The sequence below is a fragment of the Mauremys reevesii genome, linkage group 7 (assembly GCF_016161935.1).
Source record: "Mauremys reevesii isolate NIE-2019 linkage group 7, ASM1616193v1, whole genome shotgun sequence".
NCBI classification, from domain to species: domain Eukaryota; kingdom Metazoa; phylum Chordata; order Testudines; family Geoemydidae; genus Mauremys; species Mauremys reevesii.
Genome location: NC_052629.1, coordinates 2,011,601 through 2,025,589, shown reverse-complemented (window position 1 = coordinate 2,025,589; position 13,989 = coordinate 2,011,601).

The following is a 13,989-nucleotide window of genomic DNA, read 5'->3' as shown; positions in this document are numbered from 1 at the left end:
CTGCGTTGTGCAGGAGGTCAGACTAGATGATCATAATGGTCCCTTCTGACCTTAAAGTCTATGAACTCTATGAGCCACTGTGATATCACAATGCAACAGTACAGGGGGATTTAACCAGTGCTGCCTGGGTCCTGCCAGGGCATCACCATGTGTAGCCACCCTCAGCATCTAGCCCATCCCTCTCAGCCTGCTTAAAATGGCAGCCATGGAAATATCAAATCCCACAACCATTGGCCAAGATCCCCCCCACCCCCCCATGTGCTTGCTGCCAGCCGCCCTGCTCAGATGGTTGCACTGCATGGGTGAGACGTCAAACCAAGCTCCTTGTAGCTGCAGGCGCAGAACGGGAAAAGCGCTAGACGAAGCACTCGGGGGCACAGTTCATTCGCCCCCTCAGCGTCTAGCTACACCGAGGTTTTGATGAGGGAAGTCGCTCGCCTCAAGCTCGAGAGACCTTTCCAAAGGCCCAGAGATTGCACTGCGCTGCCAGGCGATCATGGCACCCTGGCGCCCGTGGGTGCCGAGCCGTTACTGCCCTGTTCTGTGCAGAGTTCACAATGATCCGTGGGCGCCGGAGAAGGAACAGAGGCAAAGGCAGATGCACGCTGCACAAGGAGCTTTCCCCACCGCCCCTGGTTCTTGCGGTTCCCTTTTCCACCAGCTGGGTGCGCTGGCCTGGTAAACTGCCCCGCTGCAAATCATCGTGATTTGAACGAGATCCTTCTCCGCCTTTGGGGGAAGTACTCCAGGGGAACAGCCCTGACGCGAGGACCGCCTGCAGGGTGCCCGTGCAATCCCTAACCTGCCCCTCCAGACCCCCCATCCTGCCAGCTCACTCTGACTGGGAACAAGCAATGTGGAGGAAAAGCAATGCTGGATCATTGTTGGCCTGGAGACCGGAGTCGGGACAATAACTATTGCTTGTGCTCGTGTCCCGTCTCCTCCCCCAGCACCTGACACACCACGGCCCCCACAGCAGGGGCCCCATTGCTGGGCGAACACCCGGCATAGCCCCGGGGCAGAGAAAGGGGAGGAGGGACGCGTCAGGCTGAAGACACAGGGGCGAAGGCTTTTGCCTGAATGCAGCAAAGGGAGCAGACAATCGGTGAGGGCCAGAGCTGCTGGGGATCCTGGAGAGGCGGAGAGCCTGGGCCCAAGCCAAGCACCCTCGGGTGCTGCCCAGCCTGGCACACCCCTCAACCGCCGAGTGTCCTGCTGCTGGGAACCGCTGCCCGTGGGCCGCTTCGAGCCGCCCGGTCCCCGGCAGCACAGGCCACCTCCTCCCACGGCTCTGCCGCTGCCCCCCTCCGCCCCCCATGGGCACAGCACGCAGCCGGGGGCCTGTGATCCCGCTACAGCCCAGAGCAGAGCTGGGACGGACACACCCCTTCCTGTCTGCCCTCGCTGGCCATAGTGACAGGCCCAGCACCCCCAGCTTCCAGCCAGGCCCCCACCTCTTGCCCTCAAACCAGCCCCCTGTGCAGTGCTGCAGTGGGGCTACCTTGGCCTGGGCTTGGCCAGAGCCCCCCAGCTGGGCTCTGTCACAGACTCACAGACGTGCCCTCTCGTGGCCCCATGCGGTCCCTGGGGGGAGCCCCCTTCAGAGCGACGGCCCTTCACGGGGGGCCCCTCTCTCTCGGGGTCAGGCCCCTCCACCTCCCTGAGCCGCACCTCTCTGAGCCTTAGCACGTCTGTCTCTGCCGTGGGCCCCCTCAGGGAGTCCCTGCGCTCTGGGCCCCCAGGGCCTCCTCACCCCCGAAGGGGATTATACCCCCCACACACACACACTGTTCTCTAGCCCGGAGCAACTCTCAGCCAGCGTAACACAGGAGGGGTTATTGAGCGTCTGGACCCAGCACAGGAAACTCTCCGGGCCTCAGGCCTGGCCTCCCTCAGCAGAGTCTCCCCTGCATCCCAGTCCCCCTGCAGCCAGAGGGGCTCTGCCTGCTGCCCCTCTCCAGCCCAGAGCCCCCCTGCTTCCCAGCTGGGCTCCGATATCCCCGGCCTCAAGCCCCCTCTGTCCATTGGCTTCTCTCCAGGGAAACAGGGTTGCCTGGGCCCCCTCTCCTCTCAGCCCCCCTCTGGTCAGGTCACCGGGGTCCTGTCTCCTGGCAGCCCATTGTCCTCCCACTGGCCAGAACCGGCTGTGACTCCTGAGCTGGGTCACCGGTCACTGGGGTCTCCATCCTCCAGGCCATCGGCCGGGGTCCCGAGTCCCTCTCCGGTCCTGTGTACCAACAAACTCCCTCTCCCCTCCCCTGTTAAACCAGTAACCCCCAGGGACACTGAGTCCCACCCCCCGCCTGCAAACTGGAAACCCAAGAAAATCCCCCTGCAAATGCTCCAGCCACTGCTCTGGTCACATGGCAACTGCCCAAGTCATGCCCAGCTGCTGGCTCGTGTGTGTGTGTGTGTGTGTGTGTGTGTGTGTGTGTGTGTGTGTGTGTGTGTGTGTGTCACACCGCCCCCGGCAGCCTGGGAGGAGGGGTGTGTGTGTGTGTGTGACACCACCCCTGGCAGCCTGTGAGGAGGGGTGTGTGTGTGTGTGTGTGTGTGTGTGTGTGTGTGTGTGTGTGTGTGTGTCACACCGCCCCCGGCAGCCTGGGAGGAGGGGGGTGTGTGTGTGACACCACCCCTGGCAGCCTGTGAGGAGGGGTGTGTGTGTGTGTGTGTGTGTCACACACACACACACACACACACCCCGGCAGCCTGGGAGGAGGGGTGTGTGTATGTATGTCACACCGCCCCCCGGCAGCCTGGGAGGAGGGGGGTGTGTGTGTGTGTGTGTGTGTGTGTGTGTGTGTGTGTGTGTGTGTGTGTGTGTGTGTGTGTGTCACACCGCCCCCCGGCAGCCTGGGAGGAGGCTGCACGTTCTGGTTTGGGGGCGAAAGCGCAGAATCGCCATCTACAGGCAGCACTGGAGAGCCACAGCGCAGGGTCTGTCCCCCCAGCCTGGCAGGCACCCTGGCGGGGGAGCTCTGTCCATGGATGCCCCCCAAGGCGGAGGGCTGCAGAGTTGGCAGAACGAGGCCCGGCCCCCTCGGGCGGTGACAGTGCCCGTCTCAAGCCCTTCCGGCTGCCCCTCTCAAAGGCCCTGTTCTGTGCCGGGGAAGGAGGCCTGAGCTGTTAACACAAGATGGCTGGGTTCTACTCTCAGCTCTGCCATGGACTTGCTGTGTGACACTGGCCCTGCATTGTGCCTCAGTTTGCCCACCTGTGAAATGGGAGCAATGATAAGGTGATGCCTTATGCCTCACGCAACACCACGAACGGTGCTTTGAGATCCAGGTCTGGATGGCACTGGGGCAGGAAGAGCGTAGGCCAGCGTCCCCAAACACCCCCGCCACAGGACTTGAGCCAACCACTAACGGGTGAGGACGAAGCCTTCCCCACAGCCGGGTCAGTGCAGCAGTGTCCGCTGCCTGGGAGATGTTCAGCGCCTGCCTCTGATGCAGCAGGTCCTGGCCCTTGGGGGAGCTGAGACGGGGGCCTAGAGCCAGGGCCCTTCACCCCCTTGTGCGACCTGATGCTGCCCATCTGCTGTGTTCGGGGGGGTGGTTAGATTCCTCTTCACTGAGCTGTAGCTGAGATGTGTCAAACCTGGCATGCTGGGAGGTGCCAGCCATGCCCACCAGCCCTAAGGAGCCGGTAGGGACGGATCAGACCCTTCCTTTGGGGGGCGGGATTTAGCCGTTCCCTGGGAATTGATCAGGTTGTGTTTAAAAATGCAAAAACCAGAAGAAAATCATTAAACAAATAAAATGAAGGGCAGTGGGCAGGATGCCCAGTACTCAGAGGGCCGGTGGACAGGGATGCCCAGTACTTAGTGGGGCTGGGATGCCCGTGTGATGGTGCTGCCCGTGGGAGCCAGCTGAGGTCACTCAATTAGGGTGAACTGCAAACAGAACGGGGCAGACAAACCCCAAACGCTGGTGGTTATTCCAATACTGAGATTTACCAACCGGCACAGAACAGCTTCTATAGCACCTCCCTGGTTACTCAGAAGTCCAAACAACGCAGTTCCCTTAAAGTGCCCAGCCTCAGGCCTCCGTCCAGACACACCTGTCAGATATGATGATGGTTACTGAAAATCTTCTCTCATCATATAAAAGAAAAGGTTCTTCCAATCCCAAAGGATCAGCCACACACCCAGGTCCAATTATAACTTAGATCTTACCCAGAATACATGCTTAGAGCCAACTCTTATTAACTAAGCTAAAATGTATTAAAAAAGAAAAGAGGGTGTTGGTTAAAAGATCAATCTACAGACAGACTTGAATTCAATTCTTGAGGTTCAGACACAGCAGAGATGAGCTTGTAGTTGCCAAAAGTCCTTTTAGAAATAGTCCAGAGGTTACAGTCCAATGTCCATATTCAGGGTGGCTCCAGTCAGTGACTGGGGATCTCAATCCTTATGGCTTAAGGTTTCCCCCTCTTGAAACCCAAAGCAGATCTGAGATGAAGCAGGATCGTGTCCCAGGGTTTTTATACATTTCCAGCAGCCTTTCGGCCTGAGAAAACAATCGGCTTAACTCCTTCTCCCAAACATCCTGGCAATTAGCACAGGGTAATTTAGCCATTAAACAGTTCAGATGCAGGTTACCACAACCTTCAAAGAGACACACAGACAATAATACTATTTCACTCAAGTGTCTTCCTAAATGTTAATATTCCTGTTTTGATCTTTGAATCAAAGCTCTAGCAATAGACAAGACTTGTTTGCTGACATCCCAAGCCCTGAGCAAACACCTCCCCTTCTACCTCTAATAATGTGGCTGCATTTCAAAGCTCTGTTCATTTACATATTTTCCTAACAAGTCTCTAAAGTTCGGCCATGGGTCAGGTCAGTCTGGGAGGTAATTAACTCTTTCTGGCCCTGTCACCCTCCAATGAGATATTATATTACACTCACAACGTCACAGCCTGGTACGCAGAGGGCCGGTGATCAGGGATGCCCGGTCTTCAGGGGGCCGAGGGGCAGGAATGCCCAGTACTCAGCGGGGCTGGGATGCCCAGTACTCAGGGGGCTGGTGGGCAGGGATGTCCAGTGCTCAGGGGGGCTGGTACTGAGAGGGGGCAGGACATGGGGTTGGGGCTGTCTGGTACTCATGGATGTCAGGGCACCCAGTACTCACAGGGGTACTCGGGGCAGACGTAGGGGGTGCCCGATACTCCCTGGGGGGTGTCTGGTACTCGGAGGGGGATACACACCATGTAGCAGTAGAGAAGCCTCGGAGCACTGAGGCAGGTGCAGCCTTGTGCTCCCTGTGGGCCGGTCAGTGTTGGGTGGGTGATCACGGCTGCTGGGACCCGGCTCCCTCTCGTCTTGCTCCCCCACTGCGCAGAGGAAGCAGGCGGGGCGGCAGTGAAGGCCTGGACAAGCCTCTGCCTGACCCCAGCCCTTCAGCACGGCCCCCCCACTTCCTTTGAGAAACCTGCCTGGGGCTCACCAGGGCCAAGCTTGGGGTGCACAGGGAGAAACCCCAACACTGGCAGGTTTAGTCCAGGAGCCTGGAGGGGAAAATCGGTCAATACCAATATCAAAGGGCCTGATCCTGCAAACCTCAGCATGTGCAGAACTGGCAGGTGCCAGTCCAGCTTCCTTGCTCCAGTTCTGCCCATGCCCAGCCATCAGCCCTGACCCCCGAATCCCCTTCCTGTTCTAATCTGGTCCCTTTCCCCTCAACCCCGACCCGCAGCCCCTGCTAGCCCAGCCCTGGGCTCTCCCCAACCCCTGCTCTGCCGGTGCCCCTTGACCCCGACCCGCAGCCCCTGCTAGCCCAGCCCTGGGCTCTCCCCCAGCCCTGCTCTGCCGGTGCCCCTCAACCCCGACCCGCAGCCCCTGCTAGCTCAGCCCTTGGCTCTCCCCCACCCCTGCTCTGCTGGTGCCCCTCAACCCCAACCCGCAGCCCCTGCTAGCCCAGCCCTGGGCTCTCCCCCAGCCCTGTTCTGCTGGTGCCCCTCAACCCCAACCCACAACCCCTGCTAGCCCAGCCCTGGGCTCTCCCCACCCCTGCTCTGCCGGTGCCCCTCAACCCCGACCTGCAGCCCCTGCTAGCCCAGCCCTGGGCTCTCCCCCACCCCCTGCTCTGCCAGTGCCCCTCAATCCTGACCCACATCCCCCTGCTAGCCCAGCCCTGCTCTGCCAGTGCCCCTCAATCCTGACCTGCAGCCCCCCCGTTAGCCCAGTCCTTCACTCCCTACTCTGCCAAAAGTCTGCCAATGTCCCTCAGTCCAAAACCTGCAGCATCCCCCTGCTTTTCCAGTCCTGGGCTCTCCCCCCACTCTCTGCTAGTGCCTGGCCTGCTCAACCCTGACCTCAGGCATGGACCTAAGGCGTTTGTGTAAGAAGCTGCCAAGACAAATGGGAGCATGAGGGTGGGGCAGGGGCGATGCAGCGTGAGATGACGGCAGTCGGGAGGGGCAGCATTTTGAGGTTGTTGAATGTGATGTGACATTCACAAAGAGGCAGGTGGGGGGGGGGAGGGACACCTAATCAAATCAAAAGCCAGTACTTGCATCCCACGAAGTGGGGATTCACCCACGAAAGCTCATGCTCCAAAACCTCTGTTAGTCTATAAGGTGCCACAGGACTCTTTGCTGCTTTTACAGATCCAGACTAACACGGCTCCCCTCGGATACTGATCAGATCAGTGGGACGACACGTTTGTTGCTGCTTGGGCAGTGCGCAGGTGGTTTCCCTTTACAGAAATGTTGCCACTCCCCCGGCCATAACGCCGTTTGCCTTGTGCACGGGGGTGAGACCCCCAGGCTGCAGCCTGGCACAGGCCGGGCTGGGCCGTAACTCAGCTCTCCCCGGCCAGGCAGGGCTCTAACACGCTAGACTCGGGGTGTAGAGGGGCCTGTCCCGCCAGCCGAGCCCCGCGTATGGCCCAGGCCGGCGTTTGGCGCTGGCCGCCCAGCGCTGCCACAGACAGAGCGTCTCCCCTGGCTGCGGCCATCGGGCCCCTGTTCCCAGCGGGGGTCACACGGCTCCCGAGGGACCCGCAGCCCCGGGCGCCTCCTACTAGCTAGCGGCAGCCCCAGGCGCGGCCCTGCGGGAGCCCCCGCCCTGGATCTGGCCCGGCCCTGCGATGACCCTGGGGGGCTGGGCCGCTGCTCGGGGGCCCCGGTCCCTGCCCCCCCGCGCGAGCCGCAGCCGGGCCCGGCCGGGCCGGGCACCGCGGCCCACGTGGAGGGAAGCAGCAGCTGGCAGGGGGCGGAGCCCGGGCTCTCTCCGCGGGAAAAGCGGCTGGCGGGGGATGACGTGGCGCTGATTGGCGCCTTGCACCAGTGACGTCAGCCGCTCACCCCCCCTCTCCCCGCCCGGAAGGGGCGGTCTTGTGGGTGGGGCGGGGTTTTGCCGGCGCTGCCCGCAACAAAGATGGCAGCGAAGTCAGCCCCGCCCCCCATTGCCCGCTCTCAAAATGTCCCCTCCGGCCCGGCGGGGCTGGCGCCAGGGCCACTGAGACACACCGACGCTGCTGGGTGGCGGCGAGGGCAGGGCCCTGGGCCAGGCCCCCCTGCAGCCCATTGGCCCGTTGTACAGATAAGGAAACTGAGGCACAGGGCGAGGGAGTCACTTGCCCAGGGTCACCCGGCAGCCCAGTGGCAAAGCCAGGAATAAAACCCGGGTCTGCGGAGTCCCAGCCCCGTGCTCTGCGCGCGGGACCCCACCGCCGCCTGCCAGGCCCGGCCCGGCCCCTGCCCCACGCGCTCCGGGCTCCGACCCAGCCAGGGTTACTAGCGCGGCGGGCGGCCGAGGAACTACACTTCCCATGACGCCCCGCGGAAGCCGCCTCCCAGCATGCCCCGCGACACAGCCCCCTCCGGCCGAGGCGGCGCCGCGCGGCCTGCTGGGAGCTGTAGTTCCGCGCGCGCCGCCCCCTCCATCACGTGGCCTCGCCGGCACTAGCCGCGCTGGGAGCTGAGCACCAAGATGGCGGCGCTGTGGGGCGCCGGGCGCGCGGCCGGGGCCCGGGAACCCGCCGGGGCCGGGGGCGGCAGCGGCCCGGAGCTGCCCCGCCCCGCCAGCCCCGCAGGTAGGCGCGGGCGGGGCGGCGCGGAGCGGGGGCGGCGGGCCGGGCCGGGCCGGGCCGCCGGTGACACGTGGAGGCTGCGGGCCGGGGCCGGGCGGGGCCCGGGGACTCGCTGCTGCTGCCGCCCGGCCCCACGCGGGCTGCGGGCCACGGGCCCCGGGCTGGACCAGCGGGAGCCCCCTCCCCACCGCGCGCGTGGGGCGAGCTCGGCCCGGCGGGGCGCGCACGTGGGCCCGGCCCGGCTCTGGCGCCGGCACGTGGGTGGGGGCAGCCGGCGCCTGGGCGCTGCTGGGGCTGTAACGCCCCCGGCCACGCCGGGCGCTGCGGGCGGCGAGATGCTGCTCACGCCTCATTCGGCAGCAGGCGGGGCACCCCGGAGTGACCCCCGGGCGGGCCGCCGGCGGGCTGCTCGGTGCCTGCCGCCGGCAGCCTGGGGGGCTGGGTCCATCCCCTGGCCGTGACAGCGCCCGCGCCCCCGGCCCCTGGCCGTGACAGCGCCCCGCCCTGGGCGTGACAGCGCCTGGCACCAAGCCGTGCACCATCAGTGCAGAGCAGTGACCGGCTGACCTAGGCACGGGCAGGGGTCCAGAGAAGGTGGTTGAAGAACTAGCCAGGGTGGGGCTGCTCGTCGCACACCACAGCAGAGCTGCTTTCTTGGGGATCCTTCTAGTCTGCAGGGCTTGAGATGAACATCGGTGTTTTGCCGTCTGTCGTGTGGCCGGCTGTCACCCTCAAACCCCCCCCGCCACCCTGGGTGTCCGGCCCCTGGGTGTGCTGGCTGCCCGGGGCTGGGGGCTGTTTGCTCTTGCATTAAAAAGGCAGTGGGAGTGTGACTTTCTCCAGCCACAGGGCTGATGCCCAGCTGCCAACCACCTCTATCCTGCCTGAAATAATCCATGGACCGGTTTCACTTCTTAGTGCTGTCAAGTTCCTCTGAGACGCTGACTATCCACACGACTGTAGTTTTGCTTCTGGCCTGTCTCCTCCCCTCACAGCACGGTGGGCTTCTCTAGGGCGGGAAACAGATCCTCAGTGCTCTGTGGGGTGCGTGTGTGTGGAGGAGACGTGTATCCTATTGCCATAGGGGGGTGCCAGGTGACACTGGGTCAAGCTGGAGCAGGAGTCACAAATTAATCTTTGTGGCCGGCGCATGCCCAGTATAGACAGCAGCCCTGTGTTAGCAAGGAGCTGCTGTAGTGTCACCCAGGGGTGCCGGGTCCTTGGCGAGACCTGTGTCATTCCTGCAGCGCTTGTGCCCTTGTTCCTCTTATTGCAGTACCTGGGGCAGGCAGCGGCTGATTAGGGAATGCGACACTTAAGCCTGAGTCTCCCCCTTTCCGGGCTCCCATGCTTGGACTTCCGGACTAGGCTTAGATACCCCAGCAACAGGCCTGTTACAGATCCCTTGGCTAGGTTGGACAACAGGGGATGCAGTGTGGTCTAGTGGATGGAGCACTGGGCCAGATGTCAGGAGTCCTCCATTCCGTTTCTTGCTCTGCCCGTAACGTGCTGGGTGAATTTGGGCAGGCCGCTCCCTAGCCCCCTGCCTCAGTTTCTCCATATTTACAATGGAGGTGGTGATACTGGCTTCCTGTGTAAAGTGCTTTGAGCTGTATGCGTGAGAAGTGCTAGATGCAGAGAACAGATTCTGGTTTTCTAGCTTCTCTTGAGATTTATGGGCACTGTAGAGGACCTGATTTCATTTTTGCTTTGTGTAGCAGGCACTTGCTGTGTGCTCTCTGGGAGGATGGACAGGGGCTGGCCCTGCTTTCATGGAGGATCTGACGTTCTGAAATGGCTTTGGCCTGAATCAGAGCTCTGTGAGCTCCTCTCTCACCAGCAGAAGTTGGGCCAAGAAAAGCAATTCCCTCACGCACCTTGTCACTCTTGGTCTGGGAAAAGCATTGATTTTGTTCATGTTTTACAAAGCAAATGTGTTCCCATGTCTGCCTGGAAGTCGGTTCACTTCAGAGTTGCCCTGTATCCTGGACCTTGTCACGCTGTCCTGTTTAACTGCATCCCAGGAGATGCCTTGGCTGACTGGTAGGCAGCAGCTCTTGCCTTGTGGAAGCATGGCTGCAGCTTGAGCTGTGTGGGAGTTTAGCTGACTAGACAGGGAGCTGTCCTGGAGGCGTTCGGTGATCGAGGCAAAATTAAATGTAAGAACCCTCCCAAGTATTTGCTGTGTGATGTCACATCTTTGTATTCGGAGCCTCTTTCTGCTAACCCAAAGCACAGTGACGTCAGGTCCTTGGATATGCCAGGATTGGGGCTGTCTGGGGAGAGGAGCTGTCATGTAAGTTGTGTTGAAAACGGGTTCCCTGGCTGCTCTTGAGCCTGTTCTGCCCATTGCTAAGACCTGCCCCCGGGGCCTGTCCTGCTCTAGAGCCCTAGGATGGGCCAGGTTCTCTGGTCCAGCCGCCGGGGCCCAGTCAGCTTGCACTGGTGGTGGTGCCAATGTGCCTCTGGAAACCTTGGGGCCCCCTGAGAGATGTTTGTCCGCTGGGAACTTCCATTCAAGGGTGGCCAGCTTTGCCCAGGTAAGGCCAGGCTGGCAGCTCATCAGGAGATCGGACTTTGTGCCTAGCAGGCTTGAAGTGAAGCAGATGGATGCGCTTCAATACAGAGGAGGGACCTGCATCCCAGCACACCGTGCGCCTGTGGAGCCAGGTGGCCTCCGCACAGCTCCATAGAGGCTCCTTTGGGTTTCAACGGGAGACTTGAATCTCTGCTTCTGCTGGTCTGCACCTGCCGCTGAGAGCCCTCGCTAGCAGCCGTGAGGGCGGAGGTTCCTCCTCTCGCTCATCCACGAATGGGGCTGCTGGCAAATGCCCCTTCCTGCTACCCGTGACCACGTGGGCTCATAGCTTGCATTTCTAACGAGGGCCGATGTCCGGGGCCCAGAGAGCTCGGGGGTTGCCTGGGCACAGCAAAGGAAAGTGCCTTTGAATGGTCCCCTCCGGAGCCTGGGAGCCCGGCTGCAGCCACCTCCAACGCTCGAGCTGCAGTGTTTCTGCTTTGGTGCCCCCACTCTGGGGAGGGAGAGAGGTCGTAGAGGACGCAACAAAACCCAGTTAGATGGTGGGGTTAGAGGAGGGAAAAAGTCAAGGCAGTAAAAGAGCTGTAACTCCATGAATGGGGTAGCACCCTCGGGGGGCGAACTGTGACCCTGTCTGTGATCTGTGAACAGGAGGAGGTGGGAAGAACTAAAAAGGCACCACATTTAAAATGGCTCCAAGGGGATCTTTTGGGGAACATGGTCTCATTAGCCAATGACTCCCCCAACCTGTGGAACTCATTGCTGCAGGATACTGAGGCAAACAAGTCAGTAAGGTCTCTGAAGACAGCTCGACATTTTGCCCCAACAGCAGGGGCCCGGACACTGCCTGTACGAGCAAAGGCTCTGGGGGTAACCTCTGCACCAGGGTGAGTCTTTCCTCCGAGCCATAGCACCGCACAGTGAGGTGATGCGGGAGAATTGACCCCTTTCTTTGAAGCCTCCAGCGTTGGACACGCACATCCAGGGCATTGGACTAGACAGACCACTGATATGTTCCCATGTGGCTGTTGGGCTTCTCAGGCTTGCAGGAGGCGCTCTCCCCTCCCACGGGAAATCGATTTTCTAACCCTCGTTAAACTTCTGAAAGCGTCTTTGTTGTGACGCGTTTGTAACAGTGAAGTGGCCTGGATGCTGCAATAGCGAAGCATCAGGGCGGGGTTCCTCACGAACTGGACTGCAAATGCAGACGCTGTATGAGCTGGTGACTGGTCTGATGGCAGCGATTCCGACTCCTGCGAACTCCTGCTCGACCGCGTGGCTCCACCCTGGGGTGAGATGCACCTGCTTGTTACCACTGACTCCAAGCTCCGCAGTAGCTGCTGGGTTACTGGGCGTGTTAGCACTGCATGCGTCCCAGCGCCTTTGATCATTCCTGATATCTCCAGAATGATTCATCAGAGACTCTGTTCTGAAATGGAGCGGCCTGGGCTCTGGAGGGCTATGCTGTGCATGGGGTTACGCTGGGTTTTACATGTTACTTTCTCACTGCGTATTGGAGTAATACGAGAGAATGAATCATGGCAGCATAATTCATACCTAACACTTGTCTTCTGCGTGAGACCAGAGAGTGATCTCATTCCTGTACAGGACCCAGATCTGCAGCCTGTGTCACGCAAACAAGCTGCAGATCACAACAGCTCTGTCTTTAGTTCACTTTGTAGGGGCCTTTGCCTCAAGAATATTGATGCTTCGGCGTTAGAGAAAGGATCAGTCCCCACAGCAGAATTTGCTTTGGCAGCATAGAAGTTCTTCACGCTGTCCTGGCGGAGGAGCTGGTCATGTGACACGGATTCCAACCCCTTCCCGTGGTGTTTGACTGCAGAACTGAAGCTTTCAGTGTAAGATGCCTGAGCCTGGGTTTCTAAGTTCAGCTCCTAGGCCAGAGGTGGAGATGAGCTGCTGGTGCTCCCAGCGACTCCAGCCGGAGTCAGGGGTCACCTTTAAGTAGCAGCAGAACTTCAGGGGCACAGATTGGAAAATTGGGGCTCAAATTCGTAGCCCTTCTGGGGGCCAAGAAAACCCGCTGAAAGTGCCCCTCAGGGGATGGTGCCTTCTTGAGTCTCACCAGCCCTGAGAGGCAAGAGTTGCCCCGTTCATCTCGGGGTTGTGCCTGTTCAGACTGGAGGTCCAGGACTCTGGAGACCTCTGCAAATCACTCAGCGCTCCAGTCTGCACACTCCTTGTTCACGCAGACATCAAAGTAACCAGGTTATATCAGGCCAGTGTAAGGGCTCCGCAGCACTGCGTCCTGGGCCTCACAGACGGAATCGACCTAGGTACATCACTCAGGGCTTTGAATAATTGCACACCCCGTGTGCCATGGTTAGGTTGCTCTAACCCTGTGTCGACGCGGCTGGCTAGCTAGCGCCTCTCGGAGAGGTGGGCTAAGTACATCGATGGAAAAACCTCTTGTGTCGATGTAGAAAGCATCAGTGGCACAGCCAGAGCGCTGGAGCTGTGCCGCTGGAGGGTTGTAGTGTACCCACACCCTTCCTTGCAGGAGGAGGAGGATGCAGGAGTGACTTTACCCCTCTCCCCCCCGAGGCAGCTGATGCCTGGGGGCATCTCTGCCCCAAGCCATGACTCACATGGGCACGGTGGCTACATTAAACCAAGTACATAAACCCTGTGGGGTTTGCTGAGACTTAACCCAAGGTGCTGAGTGGTATGTGCATTGGGGAGCAGGGTTAGGTCTCATGGGACTTCTGTCCCCCTTGCCCAAGGATTTGGGGCGGACTCTGGTCTCCTGGCCAGATCCCAGCATGTGATGTTCCCTCTGCAGTTTCATTGCTAGTTGGGGGGTGGGCTCTGGGGGACTTAGTCCAACATCCCTGTGACCCTGTTGTGCTAAGTCTCCTGGTGAACTAGTCCTCTAAGCTGTAATTCTTCACTGCACACTCACAACCCATGTTAACTCTGAAACCTAATGTCAACAACAACTCAATGCTGTTTCTCTGCTCATCATTTAGAGCAGCAGCAGTGGGCTGAAGTGCTTCTCCTTGGCTGATGGATGCAGGGGCTTCAGGGTTGTCAACTCTCAACTGTATCATGAGCTTCGCAATACTGGTGGTGCTCTTAAAGCCCCAGCTCCTGGAGCCCGGTGATTCAGACAGTCTATCTCCTCTTTCATTGAAAAAAAATAAATTTCTGGCCTCCGTCGTTGTGGAGAGAAGTCTGAGAACGTGACACCTCCCTCTCCAAGGGCTGGGAGGCTAAGTGGCAAATAGAGCCCCGAAGCCGGCTGGCCTGTATTCTCTTAGCACAGCGCCCCGGGACCCTAGTCGTCCCAGATGAAATTTGGCAGATGAAATTGAATGTTGATAAATGCAAAGTGATGCACGTTGGAAAACATCATCCCAACTATACGTATAAAATGATGGGGTCTAAATT